The following is a 7,668-nucleotide window of genomic DNA, read 5'->3' as shown; positions in this document are numbered from 1 at the left end:
CACAGGGGCCTCTATGGGGCCACACACACAGAGGCCTCTATGGGGCCACACACACAGGAGCCTCTATGGGGCCACACACACAGGAGCCTCTATGGGGCCACACACACAGGGGCCTCTATGGGGCCACACACACAGGAGCCTCTATGGGGCCACACACACAGGGGCCTCTATGGGGCCACACACACAGGAGCCTCTATGGGGCCACACACACAGGGGCCTCTATGGGGCCACACACACAGGGGCCTCTATGGGGCCACACACACAGGAGCCTCTATGGGGCCTCACACACAGGGGCCTCTATGGGGCCACACACACAGAGGCCTCTATGGGGCCACACACACAGGAGCCTCTATGGGGCCACACACACAGGAGCCTCTATGGGGCCACACACACAGGGGCCTCTATGGGGCCACACACACAGGAGCCTCTCTGGGGCCACACACACAGGAGCCTCTATGGGGCCACACACACACACAGGGGCCTCTATGGGGCCACACACACAGGGGCCTCTATGGGGCCACACACACAGGGGCCTCTATGGGGCCACACACACAGGAGCCTCTCTGGGGCCACACACACAGGGGCCTCTCTGGGGCCACACACACACACAGGGGCCCATGGCTTTGTCTCCAACACAAACCGGAGTGATAGACTGTACAGTATGTGTCTGCTAGGCAGCTAGGGAGGCATCGATCCGACTTTTTCAGTCCCGATACCGATACCTGGGCTTTGGGTATCGGCCGATACCGAGTACCGATCCGATCCCCATTGTTCAATTAATAAACTGTGTGCCTCACTGTGTGGAAGAGACTGGGATCATTATTTTGTGCAACAAGGCAACATCAGGCTGGACTTAAAACATTACTTTCCTAACTGAGTGAAACAAAATGTAACAAATTAACACATCGATATAAATGTACTGAATTGTTATTTATTATTACAATAATAAAAAAATCAAAGTATTTAAAATCTTTTTTATAATTGTCTCCGATACCCGCTTTAGCTATTTTAGTCATATCGGGGCCGATATCCAATATCAATATGGGATCGGTGCGTCCCTAGTGTCTGCTACAGACCGAGGTACGACTAACAACAACACAAAGAATCCAAAGCTGCTGGTGTCTCTGTGTGTCTCTCTCTCCGACACTTCCACACACTGCCGGAATCGAACCGGGAACCTTGAGATTACCAGACAACCGCTCTATCTCCTGAGCCACTGTCGCCCATTGAAGCCTGACGTTTTAAGCCTGACCAGATGGATTCTCATATGATCTTGCGCAGCCAGCTGCCGTGCTCTAGGTTAGAGTTTTGTTTTGAAGGTTCAAGGAAGTAGGAAAACACCTGAATCTCTGGAGACGTAACGAAAGGGGCGGGTTCACAGAGGGGCGGGGCTAGCCGAGGGTTAGTCAGGCACTCCTGTTTACCTCTTCAGATGCTCACAGAGGCATTTTTCAATCGTTGGTCTATATAGACTAAACGATAATTTTCTGTAATCATTTCTCAATAATAATCTGTTAGCTTGTCAGTAAATTATAAAGTACAGGTAGAAAGGTTTGGTGTCCCTCTACAAAGTTACAAAGATCAATTCTGACACAAGACCAGATAAAAAAAAGTGTGCAGACCACTTGTATGAGTTTTGAGTCACTGTAGATAAATGTATGAATTGATACCATTTTTATTCACTGTTGTCAAGATATTTCTGGTTTTTCTTTGTAAACACCCAAATGTGTCGGAAATACCACATTCTTCTTCATATGTGTAACATAATTTACCCAGGAAAACACATTTACATACTGTGGTCTTTAATTTGGCATTCTGTCCTAGTCTTTCATTCTGTGCTAGTCTTTCATTATGTCCTAGTCTTTCATTATGTCCTAGTCTTTCATTCTGTCCTAGTCTTTCATTCTGTCCTAGTCTTTCATTATGTCCTAGTCCTTCATTATGTCCTAGTCCTTCATTATGTACTAGTCCTTCATTCTGTCCTAGTCCTTCATTCTGTCCTAGTCTTTCATTCTGTCCTAGTCCTTCATTCTGTCCTAGTCTTTCATTATGTCCTAGTCTTTCATTATGTACTAGTCCTTCATTCTGTCCTAGTCCTTCATTATGTCCTAGTCTTTCATTATGTCCTAGTCTTTCATTATGTACTAGTCCTTCATTATGTCCTAGTCTTTCATTATGTCCTAGTCCTTCATTATGTCCTAGTCCTTCATTATGTCCTAGTATTTCATTATGTCCTAGTCTTTCATTCTGTCCTAGTCTTTCATTCTGTCCTAGTCTTTCATTCTGTCCTAGTCTTTCATTCTGTCCTAGTCCTTCATTCTGTCCTAGTCTTTCATTATGTCCTAGTCCTTCATTATGTCCTAGTCCTTCATTCTGTCCTAGTCTTTCATTATGTCCTAGTCCTTCATTATGTCCTAGTCCTTCATTATGTCCTAGTCCTTCATTCTGTCCTAGTCTTTCACTATGGCCTAGTCTTTCATTCTGTCCTAGTCTTTCATTCTGTCCTAGTCTTTCATTATGTCCTAGTCTTTCATTCTGTACTAGTCTTTCATTCTGTCCTAGTCTTTCATTCTGTCCTAGTCTTTCATTATGTCCTAGTCCTTCATTATGTCCTAGTCTTTCATTATGTACTAGTCTTTCATTATGTCCTAGTCCTTCATTATGTCCTAGTCCTTCATTATGTCCTAGTATTTCATTCTGTACTAGTCTTTCATTATGTCCTAGTCCTTCATTATGTCCTAGTCTTTCATTATGTCCTAGTCTTTCATTCTGTCCTAGTTGTAGCTAAGGGGCTACACAACCCTGACTGTATTTAGATTGTTTAGATTAAACCACTACTAAAGAATATATTAATGGCCAGACAGTACAGTTAGACAAAATGGCGGACACTCCATTAACTGCGCGGGGACAGGGATACAAGTTGAACAAGCATAATTTTAATGTTAATAGTAAACACACATAGTATATATCACGGTTCTCCTTTAATAATAGAATGTCAGTGCAACAAAGTCAGCGGTAACGATAGTTCCTATACTACGGATACTCGACCGGTGGAGCTCTGAATGGAGTGAGACGGAGCGAGGCGGCACAGGGAAAAGCAAGATGGTGGCTGGAGACGGTGGTTCTCTCTAGAGCTCCGGCTCCAGAGAAACTGTAGACTGATGGGATAATCCTGTCGTCGCTGGGAGAAGGGGTCTTGTACGGAACCGGTCCTTGTATTCCTAGCGCCCGATGGCAGGGTTAATAGCTATTAATCCAAAAGCCTGTTGGCATAGATGATAGCTAGTTAGCTCTGTCTGTACTGGAAGCTAACCCGCAGGCGGTCTCCAATGAGTAGTTATGTCCAGAACGTCGTACAATAAGCGAATGATGAATACTGGTAGGTAAACAGATGACGTAAAGATATATATCTTATATATATAAACAATATATAAGTTATACAAAATAATAAACGCAGACTTTCAGTGTTAATCTGGACCTTCAGAACACTAGTCCTTCATTATGTCCTAGTCTTTCATTCTGTCCTAGTCTTTCATTCTGTCCTAGTCTTTCATTATGTCCTAGTCTTTCATTATGTCCTAGTCTTTCATTATGTCCTAGTCCTTCTTTCTGTCCTAGTCTTTCATTCTGTCCTAGTCTTTCATTCTGTCCTAGTCTTTCATTCTGTCCTAGTCTTTCATTCTGTGCTAGTCAATAAAAACGTTAGCTCAGGGAGACGCCGCCGTCCTCCCGTGTCCCGTCCCACTAGACTAGTAGACCCGTGTTTACATGCGTGCGGTAGGGGCTGGCACGCCCACTGAGCGAAGCCTCCTAAATAACTTTTTCCAGTTCGCACATATCTATTATCTATGACTAATTCTATCTATTTTTAGGGGCAAATGCGAGTGAAATAGTCGCGCTGTGGTTACATGACGTCATTGCTATTTTAGAGCTGCACTACCGGTTACACGGTATAGTCAAAATCCATACCGTAGAGCAAATTCATACCGTTTATACCGTATACCGTTTATACCGTCCACCCCTAAATGGCATCATGTATTTTTTCTATGAGGTCTAATATTGCCATGTTTGTTGTTCTCTTTTTCCTGAAGCCGTATTGTGAATTGGTGAGTATATCTAGCTTGGTGGTGTATTCGCTTAATCCAGTGCTTCTCAAACTTTTTCTGTCAGGCCCCCCTTTGGCGGACCAAAATATTTTGGGCCCCCCCCCCCTCGCCCCAACAAAATAGTCATGAAATGGGCCATGTTTAAATTTATTGAAATAACACCAATATCGTGACCTTTCAAATTGGCCCTATATTTTGTTTTCAGAGCTGTCATGAATGAAAAGCCAGCTTCACACAGATACTGTATGTGGTGCTGAATGGTATCAACACCTTAACTGCTGCATCATGAGATACTTGGTGGGCCATGAGATGAGATACTTGGTACTCAGCACCACACTCTGAAACGAGCTCTCTAGGTGGTATCAGATGAGATTTCAAAGAGTTCTTCCAAGAGTTTGGATGGAGATGTGTCAGGAAGCTTTGTCTCAATGTTGTCTGTAAAGTTTTTTTTTATCCAGAGTAACTTGGTGATCCTTTTCTGTTTTATTAAATAATGATTTTCAGATTTTGAGAAATTGTATTTTCATGGAGAACAGTGCAGATGCAACAGATAGCACTTTAGTGATAATTTTCTGTAAAAAAAAATATAATTTTTTTTTTTTTTTTTAATAAATCTCAAGGCCCCCCTGTCATGCCTCTGCGCCCCCCCTGGGGGGCGCGCCCCCCACTTTGAGAAACACTGGCTTAATCTATTGTACACAACTCTCTCATAAACTTTGGATAGAGCTGGTAACACGGATATTGGACGGTAATTATTAATACTATTTTTGTCACCTGATTTATATATGGGTGTTATTCTCCCAATTTTGATGTTTTTTGGCACTACACCATGTAGTAAGGACAAATTGATACAGTGAGCGAGTGGTCTGACTATAATATTGGCTATGCCTATTAAGATTTTGCTGCATATTCCATCAGCACCGGCTGTGCGAGTGTCCTTCATCTTCATGATCATGTTGAATAGTTCATCATGGTCAGTTGGTTTCATGAAAAAAGAGTTAATATAGTTACCTGATAAATACTGTTTAAAAGACACACCCCCGGGATGGCTAATTTTATTCGCCAGGTCTTCACCAATGGATGCAAAGTAGGTATTGAATTTATCAGAGAGATCCTGCTGAGACATGTTTGCAGGGTCAGGGAGCACTGAGGCTTTTTTGTCCCTGTTTAGTACTTTATTTAGAACTGACCATGTCCTTTTTGAATCACCCTGAGATGCTATTACCTGATCAGTATAATGATCACATTTGCTTTTCCTTATTAGATGAGTGAGTTTATTTCTATATAGATTGTATTTGTTTCTATTATTTATACTAGGCTTCTTAAGATAATGTTTGTAGAGTTTATTTTTTCATGACAGTCTTCTCGGGAATGGTGTTATGGATGGAGTCATTATATGCAGTATCAGGATCACAGGCATCATATACATTTTTCCACCCTTTGGTCTCCAGGCTTCCATATAGTTGCTGCAGGGTTCTGTCATTTATTACTTTAATTGTTGTCTTACAAGGAGGGGGTGCAAGTTCACTGGCAAGATTTAGAGACAACATGACAGGGAAGTGATCAGTTATGTCAGTTAGGATCACTCCCGACTCCAGCTTGGTGTTTTGGATGTTGGTGATGATGTTATCAATGGTAGACTTGGATGAGTGTGTTATTCTAGTGAATATGTTTATAGTTGTGAAGAAGGAGGAAGAGTGCAGTGTATTAATGAAATAATCTTTTATAGAATCATCCTTGGAGATGTCTATGTTAAAATCTCCCATTAGAATACAGTTGTTGTTTTTTATGTTTAATGAATGAAGGGTTTCCTCTAACTTGTTCCTAAAGACATCCAAGTTTGTGTCTGGGGGGCGATATTACTCCAACGGTGAAGTTCTTTCCATTTTTTCCATTTATATCAATGAAGAGAGAATCAGAGCCGTCATCAAAGTCAACCATGTCACAAACATTTGCTTGTAGACTGGTATTCACGTAAAGACACACTCCTCCACCTATTTTCCCAATTCTGTTTTTATGGAAGAAATTATAGCCATCAAGATTGAGGATATCGGTGAACGACCTGTCATTTAGCCAAGTTTCACTGCAACCAATTATATCAAATTTACAGCCAGAAATAGAAAGTAATGATACAAGGTCAGTATGGTGTTTATGGTTTATGGCTTCTAATATTGAGGTGCAATAGTGAAAGGGTGTTTTCGGTATTGAAACAATCGAGATGCTCAGGGTCATATTGCTTGCAGGTGATATTTCCACCATCAAGACAGCAGCGATGGACATGATCTCCATCATCATCATCATCACTCAAGCCAAAGAAACCCATAATAAGGGAAATTCTTTTCACATATCATTGAGTAAAAATGACCTATGGTATTTAGAAATGTAACAGTACCTGACAGCTGTCAGAGGACGAGTGACAGTGACAGGGGCAACTTGAATTTGGAAAAATGCCTCCTAAAAAAAACATGGGGGACGACATCGAGGAACTCAAATACACGCTCGAATTCCTCGCAAAAGACATTGGCGAAATTAAGCAACAGCAGAAAGAAATCCTGGGTTTGGTCGAGGAAGTGAAGGCCCTCAAAACGCAAAACGCTGAAAAGGATAAAGTAATCGACCAGCTGGAAAACAGAGTTGCCGACCTCGAGCAATACTCGAGAATGAATGACATCATTATCTCCGGCCTGGACATTAAACCCCGGTCGTACTCACAGGCGGTGAAAGGTGGGGAAGGAGGGGAACACAGCACTCAGGAGTACGTTTCTGCAGAGGAACAGGTGGCGGAATTCCTCCTAACTAAAGGAATCACTCTGGATACCAATAGTGTGGAGGCTTGCCACCCATTACCTCGCAGCCTCAAAACGAATACACCTGCAGTAATAATCCGTTTCATCAACCGAAAAGCTAAAATAGCCCTGCTAAAACAAGGACGCAAAAACTACAGGGAACGAGCGTGTATCTAAATGAACACCTCACAAAAAAGAATGGTGACATCGCAAGAAAGGCCCGTCTACTCCGCTACCAAAAGAAGATCCAATCAACGTGGACCTCAAACTGCAAGATCTTCATCAAATTAAACGGCACGCCAGACAACGCAAACGTTTTGGTCATCAGAAATGTGGAAGAGCTTGACAAGTTCCAATGACACCATACAACCGTGAACATGGTAGGATCAACGTCCTTCTTTTCTCTGAAATAACCAAAATGACTCTTGCGTGCTGCAGACTTGACTTTCTCAACGTCCTTCTATTCTCTGAAATAACCAAAATGTCTCTTGCGTGGAATCTTGACTTTTTTATGGAAAAGAGGAACATTATACCATCACTTGGGCACCGCGAAAGGGCGATTGGATGCGGGAGGGAGAGCATGAGTGCGCGACAGGGAAGAATATTCTTGTGTTACATTTATAGAACGCCTGGTCCTTATACTGTTACATTTCTAAATACCATAGGGTGCTTTCTAGCAGGTTGCTAGGGGCAGGTTGCTAGGGGCAGGTTGCCAGAGGCAGGTTGCTAGGGGCAGGTTGCCAGGGGCAGGTTGCTAGGGGCAGGTTGCCAGGGGC

The sequence above is a fragment of the Notolepis coatsorum genome (assembly GCF_963971535.1).
Source record: "Notolepis coatsorum genome assembly, chromosome: 20".
Taxonomy (NCBI): Eukaryota; Metazoa; Chordata; class Actinopteri; order Aulopiformes; family Paralepididae; genus Notolepis; species Notolepis coatsorum.
Note: the sequence above shows the minus strand (reverse complement) of the source record.